We start from the raw sequence: 18,956 nt of genomic DNA on the forward strand, positions 1-18,956 counted from the left end.
AGAAAAAGTTGTGTCTGCTTAATTGAGTTCCTTCAGGCAAAAAAAGATCTGTATGAAGATTTTAACGCAAGTTTCAGGCCCCACCATAGCACAGAAACTGCACTTGTTAAAATTACAAATGACCTGCTCCTTGCGTCAGATCAAGGCTGCATCTCATTTCTAGTCTTACTTGATCTTAGTGCTGTGTTCGACAACATAGATCATGACATTCTCATAGATCGATTACAAAACTATACAGGTATTCAAGGGCAGGCTCTAAGATGGTTTAGATCCTAAATGTCTGATCGCTACCATTTTGTTTACTTAAATGGGGAATCATCTCATTTATCACCAGTAAAATATGGAGTGCCACAAGGATCCGTCCTAGTTCCTCTTCTATTTTCAATATACATGTTGCCACTTGGTAATATAATTAGAAAATACGGCATTAGTTTCCACTGTTATGCTGATGATACTCAGCTATATATCTCAACGAGACCAGATGAAACTTCTCAATTATCTAAGCTAACAGAGTGTGTTAAAAATGTAAAAGACTGGATGACCAATATTTTTCTCCTATTAAATTTGGATAAGACATAAGAGATATTTATTATTGGACAAAAAAAAGATACAGAATGTAGTAGACTACAGTTTGCAACTAGACAGATAACGGATGTACTGTTACTTCCTCTACAGTCAAAAATCTTGGTGTTATAATAGACAGCAACTTGTCTTTTGAATACCATATTTCCCATGTTACAAAAACTGCATTCCTCCATCTAAAAAACATTGCCAAGCTATGAAATATGTTACCTGTTTCTGATGCAGAAAAGTTTGTTCATGCATTTATAACCTCTAGTCTAGACTATTGTAATGCACTTCTAGGTGGTTGTCCTCGGTGGTTGTCCAGCATCTTCAGTAAACAAGCTACAGGTAGTCGAAAATGCAGTGGCTAGAGTCCTTACCAGGTCAAGAAAATATGATCATATTGCTCCAATTTTACAGTCTCTGCACTAGCTACCTATTAAGTTCCGTATCAGTTACAAATTATTATTACTTAACGTGTGAAAAGTAAAGTAAAGTGACATACAGCCAAGTATGGTGACCCATTCTCAGAATTTGTGCTCTGTATTTTACCCATTCAAAGTGCGCACACACACAGCAGTGAACACACACACACACACACAGTGTGAACATACCCGGAGCAGTGGGCAGCCCGGGGAGCAGTTTGGGGTTCGTTGCCTTGCTCAAGGGCACCTAAGTCACGGTATTGCTGCCCGAGACTCAAACCCACAACTTTAGGGTTAGGAGTCATACTCTCTAACCACTAGGGCACGACTTCTTTTACCTATAAGGCTCTAAATGGTTTAGCTCCTGTGTAACTAATTAATTTTACTTTATTGGAACAGCAGCTATGCCGATTATGTCTCTGTTTGTTTCTCTGTTTTGCAGGATTTACACAAGCTCCAGTCTGGATCCAGAACACCTGAGAAGAGATGATGCTGACCCTCAGAGGACCTCAGATGATGCTAACCCTGAAACAACATACAGAACTAACAGATATTGCTACTTACTATGCTTAGGTAAAAGAGGAAAAACCGCCTTCTCAAGATATCCTTTCATAAATGTATTTGTACCATGTCTTACACAGATGCTTTTCTGCCTAAGCCATAATCAGTGTGTATACCATGAAACACAAAAAAGGATATTATAAAACAAAGACATCACAGGTGAACCCCATTCTTCAAATCATCAGCACTATCAGGTGCATCAAGTTATGAACATTATGGAAGCACACAAGAAATAGCACAAGAAGACTATAGATAATGCTCACATAATGTATGACCCTTATGAACAATGATCAAAAAAGGATTGTGTGCTTTCATAATGATCCAGAATCATTGCAAACACATTGCAAAAAAATTGAGAGTCAACAACTCGATTTGTCGAAATAAATGCTGGAGTGCTCTGGGGAAAAAAACTGAGAATTCAGTCTCATTTGAGAGGAGAACTCCGAATTCAGAGTAGCGCACTCATAGGCGACCCTTCCTGGAAAAGGGGAGCACTGCTAAACTACCACGAGAATTGCCCAGATAGCCCCTCATGTTGAGGGAAGCGATGCTTGAAGTGTATAAACAAATACACTCTGGCTGAATGGAGCCCAAGGAACCAAGGTCTAACCATCTCGAAAAGGGGACGGAGCTGAGTGTGTAAGTCTTGCGTGCGCACTTACCACTAACATGGATTTCTTTACACAGAGCTTAGCGTGTGTTCTTAAAGGTTTTTAAGCATCGCAGAGGCACTGAACCATATGGGAGAGGCAAGCTCGAATTTTGCAAAACCTCTGGCGAGGGGAGCATCACCTGAGGCAGTGTATACAGGAAGACTTCCGTAGTTACCACCTCTACTTCCCGCTGGATGACAGCACAACTAAGCGGCCAGGAAGCCCCTCAGGGTGAAATTCCCTGCAATGCTGTGCCAGGACTGATGATTAGAGAGGCTCCTGCAGAAGCCTGTGATCTCGGCCGCCTAATACCAGAGCACGAGTGTTTAGTAAAGTGTTTAGTAAACGCCGTAACTGAGCACTGCAAAGGAAACTTACAGAGTTTATTAGTAGACACATAACCACCAGCAATTAAATACACATACGTATATTCAGAGAGGGTTACATACTCACCCACCCTCCTGCGCTAGAGCCCCGCTCACAGGGCGCCTCCTTTTAGTCCGGAACATCAGTAACTATGAACATAGAACCAGCCAAAAATATCATAGGTCCAGCATAGGAGACTGTTATGTGAGAATTTCCCAATTAACCTCGATCAAGTGGAGAGCTGGTGGTTACAGGGGAATTAAGCAGGGGAGGATAAAAACAAAAGTTAAGAACACCCAAAGGGAATGAGTAGCTACCTAGAGATTGCTCCGATTTGGATGAGAATGCGGCCTCATCTGAATAACATCCGTCAGGTCCTACTTATCTCCTCATGAACCACGATTCCTCTTACCCCTACCCGAGATGAGCCAGGACCCCTGTGCTGTTCGGGCTCGGACCTGGACTTTCGTTAAATGAAGGATATAAAGGCAGCTGGTTGCGCCTTTGCCTCCCTGAACTTCTTGACCACTGTCTCGACTGAGGTCCCAAAAAGTTGTCCCTCTTTCCTCAAAAAGAGAGACAGATAAGAAAGGAGCCCCCTCAAGGATATCACATGCGTGTTCTTCGCTCAAACAAGAGACACAAAAACTGTGTGTGTCATCAGGTGTCAAATAACGCTAACACGTAGGTACACACTGTCTAAACACCTTCTAGTGAATGCCACGATAAACAAAGAAAGATCGGTATTACCGTGGTCATTTCTCAGATGCATGCTTCAAACAAAACAGTCAATCGAGACGAAGAAGAGAATGATGTGTTCTCTTAGTGCTTATTTATAGTCACGCCGGTAATGACGTCAGAGGCTGTTGCCGGCCAACTCATTGGTTTTTCTTCAATATATGATTCAGACACGGGTCACGATGAGATGTTCCCCATAGCGCCCCATAGAGGACGCCGTTTGAAGCTCCCTTGAAAGGGAACCAACAGAATAAAATAACAAGAGCAGAAAATGTGAAAATCAACACACAGAATGACTTCACAATCTGGATGAACAGAAGGAGTTTAATATAATGACATAAAAACATTGCTCGTTCATTCAAAGAGTAGAGACAAATTAATAAAATAAACATTAAACTGATGTGAAAACAAATGTCCAGAAAATCATTTAATCAAAGAAGAAATTCTTTACTAAAATTGCAGAAAATGTCTTCTGGCTTTATTCCGTAAGATCTCCTGTTGTTGACAGGTGAAAGCTGGACTGATTCTGAAGTCATTTCTCACAGATGTGAAGATCTGCTGCTGCTCTCATGAATCTTCTGCTGTGTGTTCATGTCTCTCTCTAAATCTTCTCACTTTCTGATCTTCCTCTTTCTTTCCTAAAAGCATCACACCATCATCATCACTATCATCATTATCTTCACACTCTTAATATGTCAAATGTTAACTCTATAATGATGATGATAAATGTCTCTCACCTGACGTGTGTCTCATGTATATGTGAAAAGCTCCTAACAGACCGAACAGAACCATCAGCTGAAGACACCAGACCAGAACAAACACCACAGACACTACATATACTGAACAACACAAACACATCAATCAACCAATTAATGCTGAACTCACTGAATCAAACATGCAGTGAAGGTTAGTGAGATCAACTCAAGACAAACAAGCAGGAAAATCTGACCAGCCCCACCACACACCTATTATTTAAAAAAATACAAAATAAAAACTGCTCAAAAAAAATTAAGGGAACACTTGTGGGTTACATTGTGTGTTTAAGTGTTCCCTTTATTTTTTTGAGCACTATATTTTATCACAGTAAAATATACTATTGTCCTGTAAAAATTATAATATCATATAATATCATTTAATATCATGTAATATCACATAATATCATAAAATAAAGTATTCATAGAATAGTTATTATTAAAATACCGACAAAAGTCTCTTCTGCCCACCAAGGCAGCATTTATTTGATCATATTGCAAAATATTATTACAAATTAAGTTTTTTTTCTATTCTATATTTCATAAACTGTAATTTATTTCTGTGATGCGCAGCTGTATTTTCAGTGTCACATGATCATTCTAATATACTGATACTGCTCAAGACACATTTCTGATTATTATCAGTGTTTGAAACATTTTGGCAGCACAACCTTTTTTTTGTGGAAAGAGTGATGCACTTTATTTTTCAGGATTCTTTGATAAATAGAAAGTTAAATGAACATTACTCATATGTGTTTTATATATATTTGATAAATAAAGCATTTTTTAAACATAATTATTTTGTTACATTTTAGATGTCTTCACTCACTTTTCACAACTTTAATGTATGAGGAATAAAATGAATTTATCTTTCTTTTTAAAATCTTACCAAAAATGTTTGTGTTATTGTTTTCACACACACACACACACACACACACACACAATATTAAGCAACAAAAACTGTTTTCAACATTGATAATTATCGGAAATGATTCTTGAGCAGCGAATCATCATATTAATGATTTCTGAAGATCATGTGACACTGAAACTTCTCTTTGTAAACAATAACAGATTTTTTATGAATCTAATGAAAAGTGTTGTTCTTAAATTCAAATGAAAGTGACTCAAATGCAGCAGAGAATCTAAACTGAGAACACAGCTCTGTTACAGCAGACCAGGAGCTTCTCAGAGTAAATGCTGGATTTATGTAATGACATCACAACCGTTGTTACTGGAGTCTGTAGTGTGTTTACTGTGTGCTACAGGAATAAAAACCTTCCCAGAGATTCAACTGATTCATCTACATGAGAGTGAGATCTTTGGAGAACATGAGACTGGAATGAGTCTGATGAGAGAGTTTCTGTACCTTCAACAATCACTTGAAGATCTCTAGATGTTTCTGTGCCATTTGAGCGAGAGAGTGATAATCTGTAATTCCCAGAATCTGCTCTGATCACACGCTTTATTATCACAGTCCCATTAATGACTGTCACTTCAGGTCTGTTATTATAAAGATCACATTGACTCATCCTCATCCTGTCATTCTTTATTCTACAAACTGGATCATCTGCTGTGTTGTTGTTAATTCTCTTTATTATTTTCAGATCATATTTTCTAGCGTCCACTATCAGCAGATTGAGTTTGTCTCCCAGAGCTGCGTAACAGGGAACAGATTGATCAAAACTGCAGAACCAATCCAGACCTGAAGAACAAAACACACACACACACACACACACACACACACACACACACACACACACACACACACACACACACACACACACACAGAACAGAAGTAAGATTTCAGACTCTTGATCTGATCTCAGTTCATCTCAGTAACGCTCATCTAATGCTGAACTCTTTTCTCTTGAAGAACAATGTCATGTGTGTGTCTCCTGACTTAATACTGATAGAATTAACACAATACTGAACATAATCATATTACTGGACAGATTCAACTAATACAAGATAACTGTTCAAATAAAACATTCATTTTAATTCAGAACGCCTGTTTTACTTTGAAATATCAGCTAGTCTAATTACAAATAATAGTTTTACAACTCCAATGATTTTATTTGAGAAGAGTTTGGTGTGAAAGTGACTCACATGCAGCAGTTTGCAGCAGCAGCATCAGTCCAAAGATCAGCATCATTTCTCTAAAGTCCAGTCTCCAGCAGAAGAGTGTGACGCTGCTTCAGATCGTCTGTGTTCAGAATATAGATTATTTACAGGCTAAGAGCAGTGAAACAACTATCAAATACACTTAAATAGTATTATTTATTAATTAATTAATAATTAATCCTTAATATTAATAGTGTGAACTATTAGTGAATAATTTGTTAATGGTAACTGAAAAGCATCTGTAATGTGTCTTTAATTAGCAGTTAAGTTCAGATAAATCAGATGAAGCTCATTTTAAGCGTGATGTTGTGAGTGAAATGAAAGCAGCTGTAGTTGTAGTTTCCTCCTGCAGGTGTCGCTCTCTACATGAGCAGCTCGGAGCAGATATAAACTCAATGTCCCATGAGTCTCAGCTGCAGCAGACAGAAGATTGAAGCTCACAATCCTCTCTTCATTCACACATCAACTGATGGATCCGAGTCAAACATCATCACACACAGTCTGCTGGAAACACCACATATAGACCTGATTCTGCTTTACTCTCAATAAACATGTCTACAGCATCTCATCAGTCAACTAAAGACACTGTTTCAGTGGATTTAAAGAAGAGTCTGTGAAGGGTTTTGCATAATTACTCAGTTTAAATCATTTAGAAACAAATCCTTCTCACTTTTAGCCTCTTAAACAAGTTTTATTTAGAAAGTGTTCTTGAAAATGGTTCCTTATTTCTCTTAGTTTGTCTTGTTTTAGATGAGTTGTGATGTGAACTAACAGCATGTGTCTTCCTCCATATGAGCAAACTTCCTCTTTCCTCGGTGAAGTGGTCAAAGGTTTCCTCATGTGTCAGTCCAGTGTGAGTCTCTACTGTATAGACTATGAGTAGATCACTGCAGACTCTTAATGTAATAATCCTTTTCCTATTTGGCGCCTAAACTCTGGAATAACCTACCTAACATTGTTAGGGAGGCAGACACACTCTTGCAGTTTAAATCTAGATTAAAGGCCTATCTCTTTAACCTGGCTTACACATAACATACTAATATTCTTTTAATATCCAAATCCGTTAAAATAATTTTAGGGTGCATTAATTAGGCTAACCGGAACCGGAAACACTTCACATAACACCCTATGTACTTGCTACATCATTAGAAGAATGGCATCTACGCTAATATTAGTCTGTTTCTCTCAGAATCAGAATCAGAATGAGCTTTATTGCCAGGTATGTTTACACATACGAGGAATTTGTTTTCGTGACAGAAGCTCCACACTACAACAGAATGACAGCGACAGAACATAAAACACATAATAAAAGAATAAAAAATACAAACAAGTAAATAGTGAATGACAATATACAAATTGACAATTGTAGGCAGGCATATTACAAAATGCAGTTATGTATGTACATGTGTATTATGTGCAAAATTTAAGTTTATACTAAGTATATCTAAGTATAAGTTAGATAAATAAAGTGTATGTGTATATAAATATAAAGTGTAGTGTGTTCGCCGTTATTATCAGCTGTTCATAAGATGGATTGCCTGAGGGAAGAAACTGGTCCTGTGTCTGGTCGTTCTAGTGCTCAGTGCTCTGTAGCGTCGACCAGATGGACACAGTTCAAAGAGGGAGTGTGCTGGATGTGAGGGGTCCAAAGTGATTTTGACAGCCCTTTTTCTCACTCTGGATAAGTACAGTTCTTGAATAGATGGGAGGGTTGTACCAATGATTCGCTCAGCAGTCCGGACTACCCTCTGTAGTCTTCTGAGGTCAGATTTAGAAGCTGAGCTGAACCAGACAGTTACTGAAGTGCAGAGGATGGATTCAATGATGGTGGAGTAGAACTGTTTCAGCAGCTCCTGTGGCAGGTTAAACTTCCTCAGCTGGCGAAGGAAGTACAACCTCTGCTGGGCCTTTTTCACAATGGAGTCAATGTGAATGTCCCACTTCAGGTCCTGAGAGATAGTGGTGCCCAGGAACCTGAATGACTCCACTGCAGTCACAGGGCTGTTCATGATGGTGAGTGGGGGGAGTGCAGGGGGGTTTCTCCTGAAGTCCACGATCATCTCCACTGTTTTGAGGGTGTTAAGCTCCAGGTTGTTGAGACTGCACCAGACAGCCAGCTCTTTTACCTCCTGTCTGTAAGCAGACTCGTCACCGTCCTGAATGAGGCCGATGAGTGTGGTGTCATCTGCAAACTTCAGGAGCTTGACAGAGGGGTCCTTAGATGTGAAATCATTAGTGTACAGGGAGAAGAGCAGTGGGGAGAGAACGCAGCCCTGGGGAGCTCCGGTGCTGATTGTACGGGTGCTGGATGTGTATTTTCCCAGCCTCACTAGCTGCTGCCTGTCTGTCAGGAAGCTGTTGATCCACTGACAGATGGAGGTGGGCACGGAGAGCTGATTTAGTTTGGGCAGGAGGAGGTTTGGGATGATCGTGTTGAAGGCCGAGCTGAAGTCCACAAACAGGATCCTCACATCAGTCCCCGGTCTGTCTAGGTGTTGCAGAACATAATGCAGTCCGATGTTTACTGCATCGTCCACAGACCTGTTTGCTCTGTAGGCAAACTGAAGAGGATCCAGCAAGGGCCCAGTGATGTCCTTCAGGTGGGCCAGCACCAGTTTCTCAAATGACTTCATGACTACAGACGTTAGAGCCACAGGCCTGTAGTCATTTAGTCCTGTAATTTTGGGTTTCTTAGGGATGGGGATGATGGTGGAGCGTTTGAAGCATGAAGGGACTTCGCACAGCTCCAGCGATCTGTTGAAAATCCGTGTGAAGATGGGGGCCAGCTGGTCAGCACAGGATTTTAGACAGGCTGTGGCTGTGGCTCTTATTCCGAGGTCACCGTATCCACCAGATCCAGTCTGTATCCAGATCAGAGGGTCACTGCAGTCACCCGGATCCAGTACGTATCCAGACCAGATGGTGGATCAGCACCTAGAAAGGACATCTACTGCCCTGAAAGACAGAGGAGACCAGGACAACTAGAGCCCCAGATACAGATCCCCTGTAAAGACCTTGTCTCAGAGGAGCACCAGGACAAGACCACAGGAAACAGATGATTCTTCTGCACAATCTGACTTTGCTGCAGCCTGGAATTGAACTACTGGTTTTCGTCTGGTCAGAGGAGAACTGACCCCCCAACTGAGCCTGGTTTCTCCCAAGGTTTTTTTCTCCATTCTGTCACCGATGGAGTTTCGGTTCCTTGCCGCTGTCACCTCTGGCTTGCTTAGTTGGGGTCACTTCATCTACAGCGATATCATTGACTTGATTGCAAATATGTTGATTATTAAAATGCACAGACACTATTTAAACTGAACAGAGATGACATCACTGAATTCAATGATGAACTGTCTTTAACTATCATTTTGCATTATTGACACACTGTTTTCCTAATGAATGTTGTTCAGTTGCTTTGACTCAATGTATTTTATTTAAAACGCTATATAAATAAAGGTGACTTGACTAGGGCTACTGATTTAATGCGTTAATTTTATATTACGGAAAGAAATGCATTAAAAATATTAACACAATAATAATAACACCCGGCTCAGACCTGTCCATCATCTTACGCTTGTTCTAAAAACTACAGTGTAAGATTTACAAACATAAGGCTTACAGTGCAGATCTGTCGAACTGTAATGGCTAATACTGCCCACAAATTCTGCTTGGGATGAGGATTCGATTAGAACTACAATCACAAATAAAAAGTGTTTAAAAAACTACAAACATGGCAGATACACAAGATGGGGGGGGGGGGGGGGTTGAGTGCTTATTAATCAATATCAACCTGATGATTTTTCATGTTATCCTCATTATCTTCAACAACACTGTAGCTTTGTGTTCACCCCGCCGCCATCAAGAGCATAAAAATTTACTCTGGCCGCCCTGCTCACATCGCTGCAGAAAGATTTGGGAGTGCTCTGATGCTCTGACGTAGATTGAAAGTTCATCTTCTATTTTAAGTGGCCACAAAGCAAACAAGCTTGTTACAGACTAACCACAATGAGGGTTACATTATACTGTAAGTTAACCTCACTGAATATTTTTGTGCATGAAGTATAAAGATCCTTTACCTGATAACATGCAAAGCACTGTAAAAATACTTTGATGCAAGTAAAAGTCCTGCATTGCAAATGTTCCTTAAGTGAAAATAATCAAGTATAGACATTAATTAATGTAAGTTTAATCAGGGAAATTTGTAAGTAAACTGGGATTACTGTACTATAATTTATTATATCATTAGATTATTATTTCTATATTGATACTGCACATCAGTAATTCACCAGGAACATGAACTATCTCAGACACCTTGGTCCACGTATCATTTTTATTTTATTTTTTATGTCATAGATTTTTGCAAACCCGCCATAGCAATAATCAACCTGTCCTCTATTGTGCTTGAGAACTAATGTGGTCTGAGCTGTGTGCTCTGGAATCCTCTCGAGCGGTGGACTTCTATGTTCTGATTGGTTGCCGCTGAACCGCGTCAAACCTCATTGAAATAAAGTTGCCCTTATTTCAACTCTCCTCGACGCTCTCAATGGCCAAGTCATGCCGCATCGCTACATGAGGCCAGCTCACATTTCATGAGGAACCACAGATATGTAGATGCAGATTCGACTGCTCCAGATACATCGATGCATCCGGCATCTTGGAACAGTCAACGTCTCACTCAAAGTAAAAATCAGCAAGTTTACAAAGATGCACAGCTCTGGTGGTAAAAACCACAGAGATTTAAACACCAGAAGAAATGTGATAAACTTTCATAGGTGAGAATGAGTTGATTTGTGTTTTTATAACTCAATGATTCATCCCGGTCAGGAGCTCATGTGCCTGAAATCATGAGATGTCAAGAAAAACTTTGCAGTGTAAGTTCATTTAATTTGATTTCACAAATAAGTTGTGTAAAATGTAAAGTGTTGCACATTTTATTGGTACAGAGATGGATATGAGTAAATGTTAGCAACTTCTTTTTAAAATTTACTTAGAAGCACCACAATCCTTCATAGGGACTACAGAACAGATACTTTATTTTAAAGTGCTAAGTATTATATGTACAAAATGTTTTGAGTAAAGAAAGCTCTTTAAAATCTAAATTTTTTGCAGCACTGAAAGTGTGTGTCATTGGTTAATCAAAAGTACTTCACATACACACACTTGTGGTTTTCACACCAACTTGAAAACTTTGGCCAAATTCAGGAAATATGTCATGCAAGTAGACAACCGGACAAGAGCAAAGACTAAATAAATAGACATTGTGACTGACCCCGTGTATATTTATATACAGTACGGCTAAAATGGTGACAGGATGCATGCAAGTCTTTGTTAAAGACACAATTGTGATGAACTTGTTTGTCCCCAACATCGTCTACTATTCTCCTGCACACTCTAAATAATGTAGATACTTTAGGGAGTATTATAAGTAGACTTGGGATGCAGCATCTTTGAGAAGTGCTTTACATCAGCAAGAAATGCACATGCACAACTATCCACTGAAACGGGACTAAAGAGACTACATAAAGAATATAAAAAACTATCATTTTAATTTCACGGGTCTTAAACAGTCTCTCTACTGTGATGTAAACACTAAAATATTATAATAATCCACTCACACACTCAATCAAGAAGATCTCTTGCTAGATCACTGCAGACTCTTAATGTAATATTACATTCATCAGAGATTGATCTGATGGATTCAGCATGATCAGATGAGTTTGAGGTGAAAGTGACTCACATGCAGCAGTTTGCAGCAGCAGCATCAGTCCAAAGATCAGCATCATTTCTCTAAAGTCCAGTTTCCAGAAGAGCTCAATCCCAGCAGAAGAGTGTGATGCGGCTTCAGTCACACAGTCGCTTCTCACTCTGACAGAAGAGCGACTGACACTCACAATATAGTGATTAAAATATTGCACAGTTTCTGTCAGAGAAGAGGAAGTTCAGATCTCTGGTGGAGGAGTTTGAGGTTGAAGGTTTAGCTCAAGAACACAAAAATAACTAACACATGAGAATTAGTTCAAAAAGATCCGGTTACATCGAATGATTCGTTCGTTCGTTAACTGGATATGACAAACTGCTTTGTTTTGAACTCTCTCACAACAGACATGGAAGAGAAGACAATGCAGATTCATAGTTTTTGCTATTTTTGGACCAAAATGTATTTTCGATGCTTCAAAAAATTCTAACTGACCCTCTGATGTCACATGGACTACTTTGATGATGTTTTTCTTACCTTTCTGGACATGGACAGTACACCTTACACACAGCTTCAATGAAGGGACTGAGAGCTCTCGGACTAAATCTAGATAAATGGAGGTCTCACGGGTTTGGAGCGACATGAGGGTAAGTTGTTATTGACATAATTTAGATTTTTGGGTGAAATATCCCTTTAACACAGTACTTATAATTGACACCTAATACATAACAGCTTGTGCTCTTTGTATTCAATTCTTTTTTTCTGAATAACGAGTTTCATTATATTTTTCATGAATATTGTTTAAATTGCAAATCCAGTTAAAACAAATATCATACTGTATGCATACAAAAACATGGAGATAAAACCAAAAACATTGTCGTTCCTGAAAATTGAGCATTCAAAAAATGAAGGCTACGAAAACTAAAAAAATTTTTTTCATCTTCATGAAGAGCCCTTTTTCTTCTTTACCTTGCCACAGAATATGGCCTTGCTCACTGATGCAATGTTACCTACATTCATATTTAATAAAAAAATTAATTACTATTTAAATTTGATTATATCCATAATACAAATTCCATTAACATACGACTAATCAACATAATATCACTAGTGTTAATGTTGTTATTGTTGCAGTTTAACAGACTACAGCTGACCTTGCTAGCTAGCTGAACTATAGCAATGATGTCATTCCACTATTGCAGTGTTGCCAATACATTTGAATGATTTACCAATAACTAATTTCATTAAAAAAAAAATAATAATAAATAAAAAAAATCCCCTTTTTTGAGAGGTGCATATGTCATCATAACATCGTAATGGTGATGTGTCTGATTTTTTTGTGTAAGTGACACGGGCTGGTCTTTGTTTGTTACTGACGTTTTAGTTTACTTTCAGCAACTACTGACAAGAGACAGCAGTCTGTCAGCAATCTCACCACAGAAAAAACAACAAAAAACTACATATTATGTGATTTAACTTACATCACTGGCTAAACTAAGTGAAGTGAGGAGAAGTGAAAGTGACATTCAGCCAAGTATGGTGACCCATACTCAGAATTCGTGCTCTGCATTTAACCCATCCAAAATGCACACACACAGAGCAGTGAACACACACACACTGTGAGCACACACCCAGAGCAGTGGGCAGCCATTTATGCTGCGGCGCCCGGGGAGCAGTGGGCAGCCATTTATGCTGCGGCGCCCGGGGAGCAGTTGGGGGTTCGATGCCTTGCTCAAGGGCACCTAAGTCATGGTATTGAAGGTGGAGAGAGAGCTGATCATGCACTACCCCCACCCACAATTCCGGCCGGCCCGAGACTAGAACCCACAACCCTTCGATTGGGAGTCCAACCCTCTAACCATTAGGCCACGACTTCCCTAAGGTCTTCTCTTTCCAACAAATAAATGATAATGTTCTCTTAAAGAGACAGTGACAAGGAAATTAACACTATGGGCCCTATCTTGCACCCAGCGCAATTGACTTTGTACACCGACGCATGTGTCATTCCTATTTTGCACCCGCGCAAAGCGCGCTTTTCCCTCCACAGAAGCACGTCGCTAAACTAGTGAATGAACTTGCGCTCCCTGGGCGGTTCAGCGCAAAAAAGGAGGCGTGTTCCGGCGCAAACAATCCCTGGTGCTATTTTGCTGTACCATTAAACAATTGCGCCACTGACCAGAAAAAAACTAGTCTAAAGTCAGTGGCGCGTTGCGCGTTGTTCATTATGCTATTTTAAGGGCGCATGCTTGACCATAATGTATAGCGTGCACAACGCGCATACACTTTGCTCATGTAATCTACACAGATGCAACAGTTATTTTTGGAAATCATAAATTGTTACACTTAAAAAAAAATATTAACACATGAGATGACGGAAATCATTGTGGTGTGCCACGAAGATGTGAAAAAATAGGCATAAATCTAGCTTACAAATTATTCAGGCTAATTGTAGTAATTAAGCATCAGACCTGTTTGAGGTCATATATGTATTTAAGGACATCTGACAAATTGGTTTGTCCGTCAAGAACCAGGAAAAAAAAAAAATCGATGAAACAATTGTGGCTATTTCCTCCCACGACTGTTTAACCGACGCTATTTTGGGTGGGTTTCTCCCATCCTCATACAACACAACTTCTCTGTCTTTCATTGCTCTTACAAGAACATCAGTCTCCTCGGCTGTGAACCGCTCCTGGCGTGCGCCTGGTAAATACGCCATAATAATAGCAATCCATAATGGAACTTGCGCACCTGCTTTTAAAGGGAATGTTGGATGACGCTCTGATTGGTTTATTTCACGTTACGCCCAAACCACACCTATGAATAATGAAGCTACTTCAGACCAACCCATTTTAGATTTGCGCCGGGCGCAAGAGCCATTTATCCCGCCGGGAAAATAGCAACAGCGCCGAGACCCGCCCACAAAGTTACTTGCGCTTCGCGCTTTGACACTTGCGTTTCAGATCGTTAAAATAGGGCCCAAAGTGTATGTTGACGGCCACTCCATGCGTAGAGGGTTAAAACTGGTCAAATATTATGATGTCTGTATGATGTGGTATACACTCTATGGGTCTCATTCATGAAACACGAGCAGAACAAATTTTTGTGTAAATCGCGTGTAAAGTGGTTTTGGCGTAAATTTTCAGATTCATTAAAACGTTTGTATTTTCCAAATGTTAGTTGGTACGAAAGAAATCTACACCTGCTCCCAGCCACGCGTAAATAGTGCGTTTAACGTCTGAACGTTTTGCTCATTAATACGGCTGCATTTTAATTCACCTTAATCGGGTACATATTTACACAGCATTTTGAAAAAAAATATTATATATATTAATTACATACGGTTTTTCTTTTAACTTTTATTATGAGAGCCAGTAATAGGATCTGTAATATGCTTCCAAACTTCCTTTTTTAGGACCTCATACGCCACTAGTACGCTTGAAAATTAAATGTGGCGTTTTGAATGAACTTCTGATAATAAAACTTCAATTTCTGCAGCTGAGAAATGTTTCTTTTTCAGTCGCTTTTGAGAAGACATGTTGAAATCCTTCGTTTGGTGTCATAATATGATGCTCATATATAGTTGTCAGTCGGATTTAATGGGCGTGATTTATGGTAATTGAGAGTGAGCGTGCACGCGCGTCCCATTTACGACTGATTGGAATTCATTAACACACACACACATTTCACTATCACATCTGACGTTTACGAAGTTTTTGTGAATCAGGAGAAGAGTTTTCGGGAAGTTCTCTTTACGCGCAAATCACTCAGATATTTACTCGTATATTTACGAATGTTTCATGAATGAGACCCTATGTGGTATATTTTAATTCTATTAATCCTTTCTGTGTAGTAAAGAAAAAAAATCTGTCCGCATATAATCCCCCAAACAGAAATATAACCAAATATTATATGCATCAATGCATATTAATTAGCAATCAATTGAAATAATTTCTAACAGCTGCAGCCCTTACACACTATAGTTGTATTTATTTATTTGGTGGGGGTCGAATGAGAGAAACTAAAAGGAATCAAACTTTATCAAGATTGAACAATTAAAGTGACACAACAAATCTTGACAATGTTATTGTAAACCATTATCTATGTACCTTAATGCATGTTTCGCTGCAGTTTCAAAGAGAAATTGTCACGGTGTCTGGTCTGTGTTTCCCTGGTCCCACTTCCCCATATGCACTTCACCGCAGGCACTACATTTCCAACATAGCTTTGTCCCTTCATCACAGTTACTGCACACGTGCTATTGCACTCAGCTATCTTTACTTTCATTGTCATCACCTGTCCATATATACCGGTCTGTTTTCATTCTGTTTCATGGAGTCCTTTATTTCCGTCACCCAGTTTTCTTGCGTTCCCTTGTGGTTTCTAGTTTCTAGTTTCTTGTTTCATATTTGTTTTGTTTCTGGACTGTTTTTATGGTTTTGACCTCCTGCCTGTTTGGATACTTATTTTGGATTACCCAATAAACACACTGCATTTGGATCTCTCGTCATGTGTCCTATTGTTACAGAAGGACTCCATCATGTCGAGATCCAGCGGTGTGGGATTTTTGTGTCAGTTCCCCAGTCAGCATCAGTGTTGGGCAAGTTACTTTTAAAAAGTAATTAGTTACAGTTACTAGTTACTTCTTCCAAAAAGTAACTAAATTAGTTACTCAGTTACAAATTTTAAAAGTAACTAGTTACTTAAGAAAGTAACTATTGCGTTACTTTCAAGTAAAATTAAATTTTAAATGCTCAAATGTGACCCCACCTCTACCCCTCTTTAAAGGAACTTAAAATACATGTGCATGTTCAATTATTTATGATAAATCTGAATAGTATAATGAAATGGACACTTAATACAATACATTATTAACAGAAACATGAAACATTGTACACACATCTGAAGTGAGACTAGCCTCCAATCAAATTCCATGTATGTAGATATTATGTTTATATAGTGGATCAATGCAAATAACACGATAGATTTTTGGGAACTTTTGATATTTCCTTTTATTGTTTCTTTAATTTCTTGAAGGAAAAAGTAATGTATACTTCTATTTAGAGAAGGCTACTGTTGGATTATTTGGGCTCGTCGCCATACCTGTCTCTCGTTGACTGACTGGCTTGTGTTGTTCCTTGTGTGTCCTGTCCTGTCCGACTATGCGTTATGATGGGTTGTTCGCAATTCATGAGCGTTAGTGATGATGGGTCGTTCGCGAATGAGCGTTAGTGATGATGGATCGACTCGTTCGCGAATGAGCTTTTGATGAGTCGTTCGCGATTCGCGAATGAGCCGACTCTAAGAGCCGGCTCTTTTAGTTGAACTTCGGGAGCTGGCTCGCATATCTGAAGAGCCGACTCTATTTTTTCAAATTTAGCCTATAGAAATTAAATAATTATGTAATAAAAATTGAAATATTATAGTCAAAGTCATTTAAAGAGCCATTTGTGAGCCAAAGAGCCGGCTCTTTTCAGTGAGCTGAGTCAAAAGAGCCGAATTCCCATCACTACTATGCGTGCTTTCGAACACCCGCCCAACTCTACCTCTGATTGGCTTACAATGAAATTTTACTCTACCTCAGCCAATCGTCAGCATTTATGGGCTTGTCTCGTGCTCTGCCCACTAACCAAGGAAGAACAGTAAAAAAAAAATATTTGCCTCTCGCTCAGAGATCTAGTTGGTCTGATGAAAAAAAAGAACAGCTTCATCATCTGTTATAGTAACGCGCCGCATTTTTTGGCAGTAACGGTAACGGCGTTATTAAGATGAGAAGAGTAATCAATTAGATTACTCGTTACTGGAAAAAGTAATGCCGTTAGTAACGCCGTTATTTATAACGCCGTTATTCCCATCACTGGTCAGCATGGAGGAGTGGAGGGGGAGATTCCAAAAATTAACCACCCTCCAACCAAAGAGGAGTGAGGTGGGTGGTTTAGCGCAACTGTTTTGGACTATGGCGGAAGGCATGGGTTACAATGATGAGGCACTGAAAGACCTTTTTAACACCTGCCTGGACAACCCTGTGCCTGAGCGGGAGATGGATGAGCTGGAGATTTTAGAATTTTGGGGATTCACAAAGTACCTACAACATCGGTCTCAGTGGGATACCACAGCCACACCTGTCTCTCCAGGTGTGAAGGCCGACTCTAGACCTGTGTCTCCAGACAGGAGGGTCACCAGCCCAGTGCCACAGCTCAAGATGGCGGTCAGCCCAGTGCTACTGCACAACATGGCCGCCGGCCCAGCGCCTCTGCACGAGATGACAGCCACAGGTGACCCTCCAGAGTCGAGTCAGGTCCCCATTGACCCTTCAGAGTCGAGTCAGGTCCCCGTTGACCCTCCAGAGTCAGGTCAACATTAACACTCACGAGTTAAGAACTACCACAGTTAGACCTCAGGAGTCAAGTCAAGTCACCAGTGTTCTTCATGGGCAAAGTCAAGTCACTGATGATCTGCAAGGGCAAGTCACCATTGATCTTCATGGGCAAGGGCAAATCACCGTTGATATTCATGAGCACAGTCAAGTCACCGTTGATCTTCCTGAATCCAGTCAAAACCTCACGGATCTACAAGAGTCTCTTCACGTCTCTGCTGAACTATCAGAGCCTCTCGACGTTTCTGCTGAACTATCAGAGCCTCTCCACATCTCTGCTGAACTACCAGAGCCTCTCCACATCTCAGATGAACTCCCTAAGCACTCGAATTATCCTGTCGTGGCCATGGAGGCCATCAAGGAACTCACCGCCTGCCCTGTAATGCCCAAGGATACCATCTACCATCTCCTCAGGGCCACAGAGGCCACCCTTAACCTGTTCACATTCTTTATTTCAGGCTTACCTAACCAGACTTGATCTCCTGTGCCATTGATCCCACTGTGGTGGTCTTCTGCGCCGCCCTGGTGGACTTACGTCTCGACCGCATGGCTGTGGTGGTCTTGTGTGCTGCCCTGGTGAGCTTCTGTCTCAACCGCACGGCTGTGGTGGTCTTCTGCACTGCCCAAGTGGGCTTCTTTCTCGACCGCACAGATGTGGTGATCTTCTGAGCCGCCCTGGTGGGCTTCTGTCTCGACCGCACGGCTCCAGTT

General features: G+C 40.1%; 2 protein-coding genes across 33 annotated transcripts in view; both read right to left on the reverse strand.

The window, feature by feature from the left end:
- LOC128027392 (uncharacterized) overlaps positions 1-18,956 on the reverse strand; it is a 222,583-nt gene that overhangs the window by 88,026 nt on the left and 115,601 nt on the right. The gene's annotated exons all lie outside the window — the stretch shown is intronic.
- LOC128027396 (uncharacterized) overlaps positions 1-18,956 on the reverse strand; it is a 40,063-nt gene that overhangs the window by 5,194 nt on the left and 15,913 nt on the right. Inside the window, exon 1 of one of the 2 annotated variants that reach the window (XM_052614997.1) lies at positions 6,166-6,289. The exons of the other annotated variant lie outside the window; for it this stretch is intronic. The gene's annotated coding sequence lies outside the window, so the exon portion shown is untranslated. Of the gene's footprint in view, positions 1-6,165; positions 6,290-18,956 lie in introns of those variants that run through there. 2 annotated transcript variants of the gene reach the window in all.

The sequence above is a fragment of the Carassius gibelio genome, chromosome A14, assembly GCF_023724105.1.
Source record: "Carassius gibelio isolate Cgi1373 ecotype wild population from Czech Republic chromosome A14, carGib1.2-hapl.c, whole genome shotgun sequence".
Lineage (NCBI taxonomy): Eukaryota > Metazoa > Chordata > Actinopteri > Cypriniformes > Cyprinidae > Carassius > Carassius gibelio.